The 18,737-nt window shown below is 41.8% G+C and overlaps 1 long non-coding RNA gene across 1 annotated transcript in view; it reads left to right on the top strand.

Moving 5' to 3' along the window:
- Positions 1-6,478: 6,478 nt before the first annotated feature.
- Positions 6,479-18,737, top strand: part of LOC142406674 (uncharacterized) — a 37,666-nt gene continuing 25,407 nt past the window's right edge. Inside the window, exons 1-2 of the long non-coding RNA XR_012774657.1 lie at positions 6,479-6,758; positions 8,289-8,344. This is a non-coding gene — a long non-coding RNA (uncharacterized LOC142406674). The remainder of the gene's footprint in view (positions 6,759-8,288; positions 8,345-18,737) is intronic.

The raw sequence follows: 18,737 nt of genomic DNA, 5'->3' as shown, positions 1-18,737 counted from the left end.
TGGCGGCCAGCCTGAACTACACACTGATCCAGCCAGTGTGGTCACTCTCTAACAATATATTTCATCAACAAATGCAGAGCCTTGCCTCTATGGTGATTTTCTTTGATCAACAGTTGTTAATCTCATTACTTTAAAGACTTGCCTTCTTGGGATTGGTGAGTCAATAATTTGAGTCTACTTTATAATCCAATCTAATCAAGTCAATTATGAAAAATAAGAAATGAGAAAGGAAGCGAGCTCACTTGGTTCATTCCTCTTTGGATTTGTCATGAGCTGATCTTCTAAAGAATGCAGAGAACTATTTCCTTCCATCCAGCTTTGTGAATACAACTCAGGTTTCAGAAATACAGCCTCTATCAGCTTCCTACTCTTGTATGTGAATCCTGATTAAGTCTTTTTTTGTTTTTATTGTTTGTTTCCTTTTTTAAGATGTTACTTTGCTTCAGAGATTTAAAAGTTTAGGTTATAATAAGACACTCATTGGTCAGATGTACAAAGAGAATAAACTTAAATAATCTTTATGCTCTTTGTAAATTTTAAAAGATCCATAGGATCCACAGCAAAAAAAAGTTACATTTTGACAACATATAAATACCTAGCTGCATAAGAAGACAAGCATACTGTAGCATCGATAACTGTCACTGAAGCTGCAAGTATTTAGTAAGATTCCATTTTATTTACTTGTCTCCTTGAGAGCACTTTCATTTAGAAATGGAGAAAGAGTATGTACCATCCCTTTCTATTACTTGCAACATGGAATTAAGTGAATCTCACAAATGGATGTTGCCTCCAGGTCAGATCCTGGATATTACCAAGTGTTACTTCTGTAAGATTTTTTCTGGCTTTTTCTTCCAATGAATAATTGCTGAACATAGTGCTCTAATATAAAGGTTTATGTTTAACATTGGGGCTATTTGCAAGGCTATTTGTAGAAAGATGTGTAGTGTGGAATCAGTGATCAGATATCATACTCTCGGAGTGTCATTAAAACTCAAACTTTTTTGTAGTGCACTATTGTGAACATTTATGATCAGGTTATAACAAGAGAAGGGAGATAATGTTAATGAATCCGAAGCCATTTAGTATGGTACCATCTACTTAGACATCATGCAGAAGAGAATTTACTTCCAAAAGGAGACTGAAAACAGAGCAGCCTAATCTTCACAGATTCAATACCTGACCTTCAATTAAGGTGTAGGTTTGGGGTAGAGTGGGGTTGAAAAAGGACAAAGCAAATTGTGGAAGCAGCTAAGCCCTAGCCTGGGCTCGGAGAAGCTTTCCTCCTCAATGTAAATTTAATATCACAGCATCCTAAGGATCTTAGTGTATTATCAAAATAGCATTCAGATTTTCAAATTCACAACTCTCCTATATGTGACTGGGAGTATTAGCACAGTATTGTCAACACTGTGCACTGTTGAGCTACTGCTGCCCTCCACACCAAGAAACATCCAGCCTTCAGTTGCAAGTGAAATCACAGCAGGACACATCTTGGGAGAAAGCTCTTACTCTCTGTGCCTGAATAATACAGGTATACTGTTACTTGCTCTGAAATCCTGTTGGACGAAGCAGTGTTATTGTTATTATTAAACCACAATTATTATTAAACCACAGCAGTTTTTTCCATGGGTATCATTGATAGTTGGATTTTTTTGAAATAGTGACGACTAGCTGCACATGAGCTCCACCACTTCAGTTTTACCTGAATTGTAGGTTGATGTGATAGTATGAACTACTGTGAACTTAAGAAACTTGGAAGTACAGCTACAAGGAAAAGTTTAAATTAAAGTCAGTTAGAACTTTGAATTATTACTAACATAGCAAATGATTTTATATTTGTTGTGAAAATTTTAGTAGAACTGTGATGACTTTTAAGCTAAAAGAGATAAGTTTTTGTCTTCACAAGAATGTAAGTGCATGTCATTTACTTCACCTACTGGCAGCTTAAAAAGAAAATTCAGCATTCAATGGGAGCAAAGACACATTCTTAGAATGCTTCTAGCATGCAATCATTAGTAATTTCCCTCTCCTGGCCTTCAACTTGCATATCCTGGTGCACTGCTGAGGGACTAATAGGAATTGTGGTGTACGTCACCAATAAAGATATGCACATTGGTTTAATTCAGTATATGAATGTGTTTTCATTCAGATGACAAGGTGGCATAGCAAGGTTAAGCACTTTTAAAAAATTATTTTATTACATCCCATTGGCTGCACTGACTTCTCCCCTGCAAACTGCAGCCCATCAGCCTGTTGACTGCCTCTGAAATAGGCTCATTCGTACTGAATTACGGAACTATAATTCCCACCACTGTTTTTGTCATATGAGTATGTTGGTCACATCTTACCCTTTCTAGGAAATATTAAATATTGCAAACCGGGAGATACTGAAATCAAAATGGATTATGCTTTCTTTACATGCATATCTGCTTTTCTTATGCCTTCTTCAGTGAAAAATAAATACATACATAGGTAATTGTTCTATATTGCATTTAGAATCACATGTAGACATTGTGCTAGTCTAGCATTTATTTTGCTTTGCTACTTGGTGATGGTTTTTTTGGTTTCTAAGAACAGGTTGAGGCAGAGAGATTGTGTATTGGCCTGTGCATGCGAAGAGAGGAAAAAACACTGCTGGTATAGAGGCTAAAACTTGATGTCATTAACTTACCTCTCCTGAAATTAAGGCAGATTCCCAATGGTTTATCAGCCTTTGTTGAGGCTTGGTGTTACTAATCAGCATTGCCAATGAGAGCGTCGCCCACAGAAACCTGGTTTGAGTTCTGTCCAGTGCAAACACACTGGCCCCTAAGGTGAACGTGGAGAACCTCAGCTCTGGCTGCTCAGTTCCTATCTCACCCCACATCCATTAATCCTGAAAGCAGACACGTTCCTGTGTAATATACAGGTATAATAGCTTGCATGACAGGGTCACTATTTTGAATGCAAATATCTTTGCCAGGGCCTTGTGGGTCTAGCACAAAGGTTGTTGAGAGCTGCATGTTGTGGTCATGGCTCCATCAGGTAATCTCATGGGCGTGCCCCCATCACATATGACTTCTTGATGATGTCTAGGAGCTCTATTTAAAAGGAAGACAAAAACAGTTCAAGCCCTTTCTTTAAAAATGGGAAAATAAATGACACTGTCTATAAGCTCAATGAGCCATATTTCTCGACTTACAATTAACTGCTAAATAAATGGGTTGACACAATCAGAATGTAAAATGTAGGGAGGGGAAAGGAGAAGAAGGGAAACAATTTGGAAAACTTTAATTGTTCACAGTAGGTTAAATTCTTACCCTACAGCACATTGACAATAGCCCCTTACAAAGCCTCCTTGTAGCAGTCAGTGGGTGTACCACATTAGCATTTGAGTTTGGATCAGGCATGCATTTCTGCAGTAAATCTCCTGAGTGCCCCCACACTCCTACTATGCTTTGGTTCATACTGTGGCGTGGTCTTGGAGCATGCAAACTGTATTCCATTTGGATGAAACTCAATTGCAGTACGTGCTCCAGCAGTGCACTCAGTGTGATCCAACTGCCAGTGGTATCCCTATCCTTGGGACCAAACTAAAGCTAGTTTAAATTAAACCCCAGCCACATACATACGGTGTGGATATGGGACCCTCAGCATCATTTATCCCCCTCTACAGATGCTCTTCTGGCCACAATACTTGCTACTGAACAGCCATGGCTTGCTAAGGTGCTTGCTACTACTTTTTCTGGTTTCGCTCCTCTCAGAGACTGCTGCTCAGGCTCAGAAAGTTGAACTGAACTGAGGTATCTGAAGTGTGCTCCAGCCAAGGTGAAGCCTGGGTTAGTCACTATGAACATGCACACAGTAGTTGCGTACACATCAGTGATAATCAGGGAGAGCTTTAAATCAGAAGGCACCAGAAAGGAGAGCTCGACTGCTCTTAGAAGATGACAAATGTGTGAGAGGTTAAATCTGACGACATTTTTGTGCCTGAACTTTGCAGACTGGGTTTTACAGGCTCACAGCACCTTTGTGTTATAGTTCCCTGAGAAGAATATAAGGCCAGAACAGAGATCCAGTACAATACCATGTCTCTGACTGTGGCTGGTACCAGAGAAAGAATAAGGAATGTACACTGTGTTCTAGCTTCAGAAAATCTGGGACTCTTCCTGACCTGTAAATTGCACCTACATCATCAGGTTTAACCCATCATGGACCTTTCTTCCATTAATTTGTATAATTTCTTTTTGAACTCATTTATGGTTTTGGCCTTGCAAGCATCCTGTGTAATGTGTTCCACAATTTCATTATGCAGTGTGTGAAAAAGTACTTCCTTTTGCTTTAAGCCTGTTGCCTGATAATTTCATTTGGTATCTTTACTTCTTAGGTTAGAAGAAAGAGGGAATTGTTGGTCCTTGTTTACCTTTCCCAAGTAACCTTTAATTTTATAGACCTCTATTATAGCCCTTTCCAATCACCTTTCTTCTGCTTTGAACAAGAAAATCCTGTATAATTAAAAAAAACCAGCCAAACAAAAACCCAACCACTCCATGTCTACATTAGCATTTTTGTTCAATGTGAGGTCTGAAGCAAATCTTCCATTTACCTTCACTTACTGTTCATTGCTTGATTGCTTCTGGCTATACCATGCAGATTCCTTTCAGATCTAAACTAGAAGCTCTGCTCAGAGTTGCTGTAAACATCCTCCAAGTCCTACCAGAAACAGAAGGGTCCAAACCAAGGACACTCCCACAGCCAGCTTTGGGCCCCATGTCCCAGTGACTGAACTAAATCTAGCCTTTCAGGCTAGATTTCCCTTCCCTTCCCTTATTTCCCTTCAAGTGTAGAGCTCTCAGCATCAATTGCTTTGATCTGTCAGTCCACCCTTCAGCACCCAATTACTTTCTAACGTAGCTGTGACCTTATTCTTCCTGTATGCAAGCTTTATCTAACTCCCAGTCATCCCAGTTGCCTGCTATATGCACTTTAGCTCAGTCTAGTAGTTCCTTTCTGTGGTGGTGGGAGCAACACAAAACATCTATACAATGCCATAAGGATGTTTTCTCTTTTGCCCTGGATTTCTTTCCTACTAATTCCTAGCAGTTTATATACTGCTTTAGCAGATGATAGGCATTGAACTGATGTTTTCAGAGCCTTGTCCACATGACACAAAATCTCTCTCCTGAGTGGCAAGAGCTCAACCAGAACACACTGTGTATATGTGTACAAACATAGATGTTGTTTTCTTAATGTATGTTATTTCACAACTGTCAGAATCAAATTTACTTTGCCCTGTTATTTTCCAGTCACTCAATATCATGAGATATTTCTGAACTCTTTGCATACAAATCGCATTTTTGCTGCCTTGAATTATTTAGTATCATCAGGATACTTCATTATTTACCCAGTTTTTCATCTTATTTTATTAATATAGTCCCAGTACACATCACTGTGTGATTCCATTAGACTTCCCTCCACTGTGAAAACTGGGCACATATTTCTTTGCTTCCTATCTTTTACCAATTTACCACTCTACATGAGAATCTTATCTTTTGCTATAAGACTTCATGAAAAACTTTTTGGATATGCAAGTAAACTGTATCAGTGAGATCACCCTTTTCCATCTGTTCACCCTCTGATGACCTTCATAAATTTTTGTGGTGTGACTTCCTTCCTCAAAAGCTTTGTTGACCCTGCCATTATATTGAATTTATCCATGTGTAAACCAATTACTTTCTTTTTTTAGCTGCAAGTAATTTATCTGGTGTGGAAATCAGACAAAATGTCTCTAGTTTTCTGGACCACCTCCCCTCCTGAGCCTTTTTTGAGGCACTTTCTGTACCTCTGAGATGGAGACCAGTTTTCAATATTTGAGTTTCTTCAGAACTGTTGGGTAACACGACATGAATGTAGGGATTTACTATTGATTTTGATGATGTATTTTAAAACCTCTTCTGACATTTTGATATTAAACAGTTGCTCAGACTCATTCCTTCAGGTTTCACTGTGGAAAATTCCCTAAGCTTTCCTGCAATGAAAACTGATACAGAGAATTAATTTGGGTTCTTGTGATTCTGCCTAAAATCCCCTAGGTTTTCATTCACAAAATTGTCTTAGATTTCCATTAATAAAAAGCCCCAGTCATTCCCACTGAAGTGTTATGGATCATCAGGAGTTAAAGAAGTTGCAGAGGGAAGAGTCCTATTAGCTCAATTGTTTATTCTCCTTGTCTGCTCTGAGATCACTGTGGTGACTATGCCAGATAAAGTTATCTGTGGAAACTGGGCATTCTCTTATCTCTGCTACGCCCATCAGTGAAATACCAAGATATCTAGGAGACATTTAAAAGTAGAGATAAGTTAGTATTTTTTTTCTGCTTCTCACTTCTTTTGCCATTTCTTTTATGGAAATCTCATCAGAACTCCTCTTACTGACAGAATATGTAGGGTAATTAAAAAAACCCATCAGTATCTATACTCCCAGTCAAGAAGGATTAATTAACTTTTATGGTTCCTTTGCATTAAGGCCATTGCTGTCTACTCATAGGACTTCAGAGCCTTTAGTTTTCAACTTTCTGTCAATGGTTCTGGGCTCTGACTTCTCGTGTTGCGGCTCTTTAATCATAAATTACCAGCCAGCTGGAACAGCAGGAGAAGGATAGTTCATACATGCCCTGTGCTCCAGCTAGTCTCTGTGAGAAGTGCACAGAAGCTCCGCTGTTTCCTGTCTAATGCCGGTAGAGAAATTACCAGCAGCTTATCACCCCAGCAAGTTTTAAGGTAAGCTTAGCAGCTAAGTGTTGATATTGGAATATTTGTCATCAGCACTCAGGGGAACCATTCACACCTCGGATTTGTATACACTTTACATCTTAATGTGAAAAACCATATGCATCCAACACATGTAAAGCTGCATTTGAATTCAAATGAGATTAAGAAGTGGTTCCCCGACAGTCTTGCTTTTAGAAGCCTGTACTAATGCCTTGCTGCTGAGATATCTGGTGGATTTTTTTGGTCCCCAGTGATGCTGCATGCCATTTACTGTGAACTGCTGAACCTACAACAACACAAGCAACAGCAAACCTTGGTTCCAATGGTAGGGGCGACTTCTGGCCATTGCGAATTGCTATTCCCTGATATTTTTGCCATCGTTGTTTCTTAGGGTTAAGTCCAACAAATGGCCCTTTGTGATGCTGATATGAATCAATGGAGACACATGTAAGTGGGAGATGACAATAATTGGAGAACCTTGATGACTAAGGAGTTGCTAGCTCAGGGACTCCCAAATAACAACCCAGCCATCTGGCCAGCCATTCAGCTGCCTGCTGTGAAGGCTCTGCATTTAAAAATTGTGTTATCAACTTTACAATAAAGAAACAGCCACTTGAGCATCAGCTTGCAGAGCAGACAGGACTAAGGGATCCATTATTTAAATATAACCCTTTCAGCCAGATAGGAGTAGGAGGAAAAAACAAGAACTCTCCCTTATCGCTCAACCACCCAAGCAGCAAGAAATGAACAGAGAGACAGAGTTGGAATAGTTACTTCTAGGGCTTCATGTTGCTGGAGGAAAATCAAATTGGTGGTGTTGTGTCCTTTCCATTTGTTCCACACTACCTTCTCCTCCTTCCAGAGGAACTGCAGAAAGTATTGTTTCATACAAAAAACAGACAAGATGAAAGGCACTGCCAAAACCCATACCTGTAAAAAAAATAGACTACTGAGTGCTTGTATAGGTGATGAAACAGATGTAAATTGATGGGAAAAAACCAACCTCTGTTAGTAGTTAGATAGGCAAAGGTCTATCTTGGCCTGAAGAACCACCATAGATGATTTTGTGCAAAAATTGATGCTAAAATGGATGCTTTCCTCCTGAGTAAGCTAGTGCAGCAATTAAGACAGCTTTTTCCTCTTGATAAGTTGGAACAGTTGACATGCAATTGCCAGAGAGAATAAACTCCTCCCAGCACCATCTTTACAAGCAAGAACTTTATTTACTGTGTAGAAGATTCACTGGACATTTGGTAAAGCTGCTGTAAGCAAGCAGCACCCTTCTGCCGTTGTGAACATATGATCTGCTCAATGCAGATAATCCAAGCTCCCTTCTTTCAGGCATTTGGCCTTACTAATAATTCAGATCTTCTCGGGCAGAGACTGTAAATGTTGTCAGAGTGAAGCACCTCACCAAAGTAATTTTTCTTGCTATTCTGGGAGCTACGTACTGGTTACGGTCTTCACTCATTATATGAACTAATCATTAGTTCACATTGCATTTGTAATGAAAGAATAACTAGTATACAATTATTGCAGGACTTGGCAAGTTTCAAGGAACTGCACGATAACATGCTGTGGGGAAAAGCTGGGAGGTAGGAGACTTGCCCATGTGATTTCAGTTATTCAGAATGTATCATTACACACAGAGACACACATGTGTGTATGCACACGCCTACCATCAAATGCTGTTTATAATGGCCAAACAAAACATTAGCCATGAATGTGCCCTTCTTGTTCTTGAGAAAACAGATTTTTTTTAGTCTCATAACTCAGTTGTATGATTTGTGATTAAAACATATATAAATGTACTATGCATGCGTTATGCTCAAGTGCTGTCCTACAACTGGTTTAGGGCACAGTTTTACTTCTGTTGAAATTAATAACAAAATCTCAATGTCATCTATTACAGGAATGGGCTTATGGCTTTTTAGTGCGCTCTGAAGGTAGTGCACATCTCTTTATTTTGCAATGCATACTAAAAAGCTAGTCAGTGTCTAAACTTAATGTCAAGGTTTAGACCCTGAGATATGCCTAACTGTAAAGTGAATAGGAAACACACTTTGCTTTAAGTGTACTTATTTGCTGACTGTGTATCTGCCTCTCTGTGATATCATAAAGTAAAACAGTAGTTTGTGATCTCTGAAAGCACACAGGGCCTTGTTCGCCACAGTTGGTTTCCTAAGGGAAAGGGACTGAAACACTGCAAGTGCTGCCCTGGAGCCGTCATTTCATACAGCGGTGGGTACAATCCAAACATCCCTGGGTGCGACAACTCTCAAAAAGTGAGAAAGAAAGGTCCCAGATCAAGACTGGTGGTGTATCTTATTTCTAATTTCATCCTCATGATCTCTGAGTCAGCAGTAATTGCCAGTTACAAAAAGGAGGCACACAGTTTAAGTTTGAAAAATCCATTAGAGCTCTCAGGATGGCTGCGTTTTGAGCCTTATAGAGTGGTTGCTGCCTCACACCTTGTTGAATTGTGTTGATTTCCTTCACGAAAAGTCAAGGTCCCATTTTGGGTGGCCAATTCTGCGATAAGAAAGGAAGAAATCTGGTTATCTTCCCTTCTCTCCAGGTGAGCTCTCTGGCATTCTGTTTCTTTGGAAACCTATTTCTCATTCAGAGAAAAGTGAAGAGAGAGAGTGGGTGAACAGACACTGGGAAGTGCAGATGCTTCACAGACCTAATTTCTTCTTCTCTCAGCAAGGTATCACCTGTTCTTCAAAGTACTTTATTTTCTCTTCTGCTTGCTTGGAAACATGGTCCAGACAAGGGTCAGATGGTTTTCATCAGCTCCAGGCTGGATTATTGAGTTGTGTCACATCTGAAGCTGAATGTGAACACAGTATGCAAGTTCTGGCTGGTATAGAAATTGGCCGTGCACTTTCTGGAGGGTTCAAGCCTGTGCTCAAATCTCTCCCTAACTGATTCCCAGAGAGCTTCCCGTTCTTCATTTCCAGAAGAACAAAAGGTTCAAGCCTTTGCTACATGGGACACCCCAGTTTGGTCTAGGAGCCATCTTTCTTCTGTTCAGTGCAGATTTCAAAGCCCAAGATGAGGTGTAAGAGGACTAGGAGTCCCTCATCCCTTGCCACTGGGGCCTGGCTATGTAAGGGAGCACCCTCCAGAGGAGATCAAGTGAATCATGAGTCTGCCTGCTTGCATGAAGCACTGAAAAACCACCTTTGAGGAGCATCTTTCTTTTATGCTACCAGACCATAGAGCCCTTTTATTCCCATGAATTCCTCAACCCCAAACACAAAATTTTGACTTTCTAAATGCCAAAGTGCTAGATACCAGAAAGACCACTGCTGTTGTGATTTTATGCTGATGGGGTTCTGTTGATGATGGACAGTCTTATACTTAAGACTCATCTTAATATAGAACATTGATACCAAATCTCCTTATGTAATCTTCCTCTGCCTAATTTTGGTCTCCTGTGGAAACAGGCATTGCAGAGGCTCAGAAAGAGGATAGGGAATTGATATGCTTAAGGACGGGAAACCCTTTTACTCCTAGCTTCAAAGCTTAAAAGAACACAGAGAATAAAAGAGAGTCTTCAGAGTCTATCTTCTGGCCTAGGGCAATGAACAGCCCTATAATAGGCTCCTTTTTTTTCTCAGGCACCCTGGTAACATAAATTACTTCTGTTCTGTCACAAGATCACATTAGGGATGCGTCATGTAGGATCCCACAATCTCAAGGCATGACTCCGAATGGCAACAGAAAACCATGTGAAGCCTTACAGAGTTATTAATTCAACTCATGTCACACCCAGACACAGCCAGATATAGAACGTGCCGTGGCAAATTACAGCCATGGGGAGCTTTGGCAAAAATGCTGCTTGACAAGTGAGCTCTTCGTCTCAACAATCCCCCTAAAACTACCTATCAAAGAGGAACAGGTTTGGTTTTTCATATTGCTACCAGGAGGATACCTACGAATCTCAGTGGCTGAGTGCTTTTAGGTCTTGTTAGTCAGTAGTAGTTACTAAGGGCTAGGACACCCAGCCGACACAGTCAAATTACTGTGGTTTACCAGGTATTTTACCAGTTGTAACAGACTGGTGCATGACCTGTTTAAATACCGATGCAAGCACACTCCTGATTGAAGACATATTCATAGGAACTGCTTTAGAGCTGTCCTTGGCGGGCCCGCATTGCCACGCTGACAATTTGGGTCGCCTGCTCCTCTTCCTGCCATGTCGTGCGTAACATTTGGGATGTCTGCTTCTCTTCCAGTGCTCGCTTTTCCTTCCGAGTTGCATACGCCCTTGAAACAAGCAGTACATGGACGTTTGTGTGTGGGAGGGGGCAGGGAGGCATTGGGGATGAAGTGGGACACCTTCATGGAGTACTGTATGTTAAATAACAGACTGAGAGAGGGAGTGATGAGTCTCTCAAGGAAGCATAAACACTATGTACTCATTAGAAGACTCATTATAAATAAAGTACAGGGAAGGTGCTCTGAGAGCAAGCTTTTTCATTGGTATTTATTAGGACAAAGAGCTCCTTTAATAGGGCAACTGAAAAGCACTCTGCTGCAATCATTAATAGGCATTACCACTTTTACTGACTTCTTGGGAACAGTTTTGCCCTTCTCACTGCCTCTGCATTAAAGGGACAGGCTCTTTATTCCATATTTATTCCACAAGTATGAACCAGGCCAAGACTGGGGAGAAGGAGTGCAAAACCCCAAGAACTTTTACATCTCAGCCCAGAGGCAAAGCTTCGCTGATGGAGTGAAACACAGCAGGCGGCTGATAGACTTGGATAGGCTCTTCTGCCTGGATTTCCTCTATTTTGGGAGCTCCAACGGGGTACCTCAACCCACCAGAGGAAAGATATAGCAAAAAAGGGGAGTAGGAGAGAAAGAGAGGAGCTCATTCTTTGATGTTCCACTATGTATTTTATCACTGCTGCCACGCTGGAGCAGAGTTGTCTGCTTTAACTAAGCACTGTGCTTCTGGCTTTCAAACCACAAGGACGGTTGTAATTGGGCACCTGAAAATGGTAGCCATTTTCTCTGTCAGGTTAACATACCCTTCTTGAAGCTGTGGGAACTACCAGGCTGCTGGAACACAGCTGTGGCGAATGGGAAGGTTTGTTGTTTGCACTTTTTAGGTTTTTTTCCCTCTCCCCAGTGGAATTTTAAGGTATGAAAACATTATTTTTTTCTCAGATTTCTTTCCTGCTCATTGTTGGATTTTACCAGGCTGTGCTTGATAAATGTGCATGCAAGGCTGAGCACTGCGAACAATTTGCAATTTTTGCATTATGTCATCTTGAGCCAACACATGCGATGAGCACTTGGAAAGGAAAATATTAAAAACAATTGTAAAGAGAAGTGAACTTTGTTATTTTCCTTAAAAAAACATGCACACGTGACTTTGAATTGGCTGGCTCTCCCATCTGCACAGGCACATGCAGGTAGCAGTCCTTTGATTTTCAGAAGGAAATGAAACAGGTGAAGGGTTTTTGCTGAAAGCCAGTGCCTGCAATTGCAAATGTTGCATCCCCTAGAGGATATTGCCCCTGTAGGACTGCATAGTCACCACAGCAAGGTGCAGTGGAGAACTAGGCTTGGAGTAATCTGTCTCCTCTACCAGCTGGATGAATAGCATGGTGCTGAGCCCAAGCTGACTCGGCAACATTGCTTCTGGGCCAGAGGCACTTGCTTCAGGCTGTCCCAAAACGTGGAAGGAGTGGACACACGACAGCCTATGCCCAGAGAGGTCTGTGTCAGGCACTGCCTGAACACTGGCAGACAAGCACTGAACAGAATGTGAACTTCTGAGCACCACAGCTTTTGGTCCTTGTTATTTCCCAACTTCTTTTCTTCCAAGGCAAGCGCATCAGCTACCAATCAAACCCTTGAGAAGACCTTCTCTGCAGTCTCACTCTCTTGGTTCTCTGTGTTTCTATTTCCTCTTTGCTTACTTTCCCCTTCTCTCCTCTAGTTCTCTTTGTATGGTTCAACACTGCATGGTTCCCTCAGCCCCAAATGTGTGACTGCTGGGTGAGATCAACGGTTTGTCCTGCTCAGCACCTTGTTTCTGAAAGGAGCCAGAACCGGGTGCTCTGAAGAGTTTAAGAACAGTGCAAAAGCGTGTATAGAAGTAATGTCTTTACCTTTTCATGTAGCATTAGGTTTACTTTGGTGTTCATTTTGTCTATAGAGAAGCTTACTCAGAATGAAGAACATAATCTAGATGAATTCTCTGGCCCATTATTTCTCATTCTTATTGCTGTCACACAAAATAAGTATCTCTCTCTAGGTTGTCTGTGTTATATATTTACTTAGGCAAAGTATTGACCATTCTGCTCCCCAAATAACTTTCCTCAGCTGTCTGTAGCGAAGATTAATTGGAGAACTGTCAAAAACAGTATTGGGCTGTGAGTTTTGACTTTGTGAGAAACCTGCAGCCTTTTGTTCAAAGGTTTTCTTTTAAATTCATGAACTTAAAACAAGTGCATAACGCTCTTCGGACAGGCTTAGTTCATTTGAAATCAGGCTTATATCAATTTAGATTAGACAGACAAGAATCAATGCAAGCTGTCATCTATGCCAGCCAATGTTAAATTGAACTGAGAGCGACCACACAGTTTACACTAGTTTAATCACTGGTTTAAAAAAATAACTTACATTGAGCTGCTGTGACCACCTTGTAAAGAAAGGGCTTTGCTTTACCCCCAGTCATGTTGCCTGTGGGCTTTAGCTGAAACAACAGGACTAACGCACAATGAGCATTTCTTAGCTTCCTCCTTCTGCATGCATCTCTCTCAAGATCTTTCTATTGTATAGGGTAGCGACCCCAGGAGGTTTTAAGGAAGGGCACACCCAGGTGGTACAACACAGCACGGTGTAGCAGTACTTGCTCCAGGCAAGGTAGCTCAGGGATGGTATGAAGTCTGATGCCTCCTGCAGTGGTATGTCCAACCTAAGTAAGGTGGGCTATACCTGACTTAAAAGGTACAGTTAGGCAGGACTGTGGGCTGCATGGCAGCTGGGAGGTAAATGGCATGAGGAAATGTGGACGAGCATTTAACCCTGTTCTTGCTGACCTCCCATTTTCTGCTGCTGACTGCTGGGCTCTGGGTAGGAACCGCAGGACACCTGCTGCCATTCCCTGTAGCACAGGCTGAACTCAGAGCCTCCTGGAGCAAGTGGAAAATCCCCTCAGAGCTTCCTCTGTAAAGCAGACTGGAGGAGGTCTCTCTGTCTTCTGGAGGAGGTCTCTCTGTCTTCGGAATGGTGTAGAGGGGGTTGAGTGTTTGGTTATTTTACACAATCTCTTTGAATTTCAATTTGCAGAGCAGACCTAAAAAGAAAAATCAGGAGAGGTTTGCCTATTAATAAATTACATCCAGGTCCCCAAAATTTGCAGTCATGGAAGAATCGGGGGAGCTTGAGCTGTGTCTAATGTCCCAACTGCCTATGATGCTTATACAAACCACCAACACCCCTCTCCCCCAAACAAACCTAGGGGAAAAAAAAAACCCAAACCCCAACAACCTTACTTATAGCAGGCCCGTGCTGAGTATCTAACTTGCTTGGAAATGAATCTGGACAACTTCCCAGATGACATATCTAATTCCTATCTCAAGGATGAAGTTGATCAGAGAAAAACTGTAGAGGACTGGTGAGTTATTCTCAGTGTTTATCAGGGTAGCACCTGGAGGTGATCTGATCTTCCCGCCTCCTCAAAAAAATAAATCTGTCTTCCCTTGGCTAGCTCACAAATCTGCACCCAAACCCTTCTGTGCCAAACATGTGCAGGTGTACAGTATGTGTGTTACTACTGAGCCATCTGTAGCCTCCCCTGCATGGCAGTTGTTTTACTTCAGAGTTCCTTTCCCGACCAAATGGAAGTCCGCAGAACAGTTTCAATAGCACAAATTAAGAAGCTAATGCTTTCTTACAGTGAGATCAACTTTGCCTGAGCTCACGTTGCAGCAACAAGAGATTTTTCTCTCATCCTGCTTGTCTCGCTCAAGAAAATATATGACAGGCAAAATAAGTGATATCGTAGGGTCCACCTTTATCCCCCACACAGGGCATTTGTTGCACAGACAGTCCCACTGAAGGGAAACAAATCCTAGGATTAATTTTCACCCTGAGGGTTTTTGGTCAGGTGGTCAAAGCATCATGGTCTGACAGCACTGAGGAGGTGTCCACCTTCAGACCTGGCACCCTCAGCAGAACCACCTCTGATCTCAAGATCACACTGAGCATCTACTGTCGGATGTATGAGGCATCCCAGATTCCCACCCCTCTCCCAAAAAGCACTGGCTTTTCTCCAAACTAAGCCATTCCCTATCTCTAGCCCCCTCAGATTGTGACATGCTCAGCATTACTGTGAGCAAACAATGCAGCCCCTGTGTTTGTTAAGGGAAGGAAGGCAGCAGTGTGTCCATGAAACCGGGAATGTCACCATTTCCAGTTCTTGTTCCACTTGGTGCAACAGAAAGCATGAATGTGCCCTCTTGTTTTTCATAAACCTCAAGGAGCTGCCAGCCAACACGCTGAGCTGGTGAAATTGATGGCTGACTAGATGAACAAAAGTGCACTTTGGGGACCTCCCCATAGTCTGTCATTCACTAATGTTGTCCTCCCCTTGACTTCTGTGGGCTTCCCGGGGAGCCAGCTGTTCTCCACACGTAGGTCGGCGGCTACGTTGCGTTCGCAAGCGTAGGCACAGCTGTGAGTGGTGAACCAGAAACAGGTAGAGGACTTGTCCTAGTGCCAGCAGGAGGTAGTATGGATGACATGTAATCTGGAGGCTTCCTGAAGCATCTAGGCACTTCTGCCTAATGTGGCTTCCAACCCCCAAAGCTACTCCCAGCTGACCACAGGGGGCCTACAAATAACACGTTCTTTAAAAAAAAAAAACCCAACACTGACAAACTTTCAGCCCTACTGAGCAGATTCATTGTGTAACATTTTCAGAGATCTCTTCCCAAGAAAAGAGAAGTAGAAACTTTCCTCTGTTTATAGTTCCTCCTATTTCTCTAGCACCACTACTTAAGCCAGCCTCGCTGCAGGAGCACACTCTGCCTGTGCCCACACCTGTCCAGGCCCACAAAGAGAGGTGGAAGTTGTGACTGGATGAACAAATTAGTGTCTAACTGCTTCAAAAGAAGTGTTAGCTGAACATGGTCCATTTCTGCTCCTCATGATTTCAAGAGCTTGTTTTACTTGCATGTTTTCCGTGCCTCTGTATGGTTCTATATTTTAGCAGGAGGGACAAAAGGATGGCTTAGACCATATCATTTGATGAAAAGGAGGAAGTTTGGGATGTGGAATGCTGTTTATCAGTGGGAGAAACATGTCAGCTCAGACTTTTCCAGACTGAAGTCAGAATGTTTAAAATTTAAAAGTGAGCCACACAGCAAAGGTGTGCTTTCCCAAAGAGTCTAAAACTGACCCCAAACAATTACTGAGATCCTCCCTTATTTGTCTCACGTAAATAATCTGGAGAGCATAATATTTTATGTAAGGAGTCAAGCTGTTTACATAAGGTTGCGTTGCATCGAACCGTATACTGCACTGGTAGAAATACTGCCTGTGTTTGCTGAAACTATAGAGAGAGCCTCAGCCAGTGCCTCCGGTAAGTGGAGGAATTAGGCCTTTGCTTCTCCTAGTGCCTACAAAATGCAGAGTGTCTGCATCTCTTATAAAGTCACTGGTGTCTCCAGTTGTGAGAAGGCACTTCAGGTTTCTTCAGTTCTAGTTTGTATTCTCTTTGCTTTTTTGCCTTTTCTCCCTCCTCTTTTTTTTTTTCCTTCCTTCCCTCCCTGACCCCCTGAGCTTCCTTTTGCACGTTAGTGACAAAATAGAACAAGAAAAGGGAGAAAAGTAGCCCCAAACTGGCATTCAATTATTATAGAAAGTTTTTGTAAATGCATTTTATAGGTTTTGGTGTGTGTTCCTTTTACTAAAAAGATTTACTAATCCCTCTGGAATGAAAATGATTCAGAAACCAGCAATTCAAAGTTATTCAGAGAAATAATTAGCAACCTTAGCCAGCTCTTAGAAGTATCTGTTTAGGCCAAATCCTTTTGCACAAAACTTTCTAGTGACTTATTGTGTCTGCAGCTCAGACACAGCCTGACCTTGGATAGATATTCTGTTCACCGTTTGTCTCTACAGGCAAGCAGCCATTAATCTAGCGTAAACATCAATATTTTTGTAAAATATAATCTTGCCCCAGCATCATTTTATGACTCTGTGATTTACAAAGTCTTAAACTTAGTTAAAATGACCACATACATTGTTTATGGCTTAACTATGTAGCTCTTTTCCTGCAACAATCGGGTGTTATTCACACAGAACTTCTCAACTGTCCTTGGCTCTGCCTCGAAAAGGAACACACCCTCTACGAGGCAGAGATGCAAGAGTAAACATTTGGCAGGGGTACGTTCCTTTCTGACCTGCTCCCTCTGTGCCTGCTCAAGGATTTTATTTTAGCAAAGGTATTGTATTCCTTCCAATGAACCTGAACACTCTGCTGTCTTACTGACATCAATCTGGCAGTTTCTGTGTGAATGATGTCAGTGTCATTCCCACCTAGAGGAGCTGTCCGTAAAAGCGAGCAGTGGCATCAGTTTCCAAACAGACTGAACACAACGGCTTGTCTTACATATAAAGCACTTTCCAACCTGACAGTTGTCAAAGTGCCTATCTTCCCGTGTCTAGCGTGCATTTTGTTTTCATTTTTAAGTGAACTCCAGTCAAAGCATTGGTATGCATGCATACTGTATACAAAATTACCTACAAAAAGGAGCCTTTGCTTCCAGCCTCCCTGGGTTTCATGGAAGCTGATCTCAGTTGCATGTACAGAAGAGACCAGACTGCGCTTAACAATTTTATCCTTACCCCAGAAGTTTCCTCTTTTTAAGTCCTGAGGGTGGAAGATAGCCATTCCTTTTTTCAGGGCTACACTTCTGTATTCTGCAAAAGGCAGGAACTGAGAGCTTACCAACATGTGGGAAGCCAAAGCATTACTTTAATGGAAGAAGTGATCAAATTAGCCAAAGAAACCTAACTATGACAGATGCCATCTCGACTGAGCAGTTTACAATTTCCTACCACAGAAAGAGCACAAAGGAAGGTGAATACTGACAAAAGAGCATTCTTTTCCAAGCTAACTGCTTTTGAGATGAATGTCAGCTCCTTACCTTATAATGAGACATATCTATAAATCCTTTATGCGAGAGGTTAATAGGAGCTGGCAGTCTCTGACTCGTGCGGTTTGTTCAGCGCTACGAGGAAAGAACCACAGGCAGCACGTCGGCAGAAATGAGTCTAAGTGCCAGGAGTCAAAACTGGTATCCCCCACAGTGATTAGATGGCACATTTGATATATGCTAGAGCAGGATGACTGACAGATAGCTGTGTGGAGGTGGCAAGATCTTATGTATAGTAACTACTTTGGCTCTCTAGAACCGAGCTATTCCAATAGCTGCATATATTTTTGAGAAGTCATAGAAACCTGCAACCAACCACTGTAATGAATTCAGGGGGTAGTTTAATGGAAATCTCAAGAAGGAATGTAATTAGATGAAGTCAATTAGGCTGCTTGGGGATTTCTAGCTGCTGTTGTTGCTATCTGGGAACCCTAATAGGACGATTAGGATTAACTGAAATCAGCCTGATTGATTAGGGCATATAAACCTACATATGCCAAATTCCAGGGGGACAGTGTGCTGGAGCTTGAATCCAACTGGAGCTATGAGTCAGGAGGATGAGTTTACTCTGCTGGCCTTGGAGAAAGCGACAGATCAAGACTAGATACACACAATATAAGCAAAGCCAAGCAGCGACACAAAAAGGCTGCTAGGGAAAGGACTGATTTTATCTGTTATGACACTGTGTGTGAAGGCCATCCAGCCTATCCTGAGGAAGCGAGACTAATACTAAGCAGATCTTTTCCTTTTAAAAAAATTGTAATGTGTATATAACAAAATACATCTACATCTTCTT

This window comes from Mycteria americana, chromosome 2 (assembly GCF_035582795.1).
Source record: "Mycteria americana isolate JAX WOST 10 ecotype Jacksonville Zoo and Gardens chromosome 2, USCA_MyAme_1.0, whole genome shotgun sequence".
NCBI classification, from domain to species: Eukaryota; Metazoa; Chordata; class Aves; order Ciconiiformes; family Ciconiidae; genus Mycteria; species Mycteria americana.
This window is presented reverse-complemented; position numbering and strand designations above follow the sequence as displayed.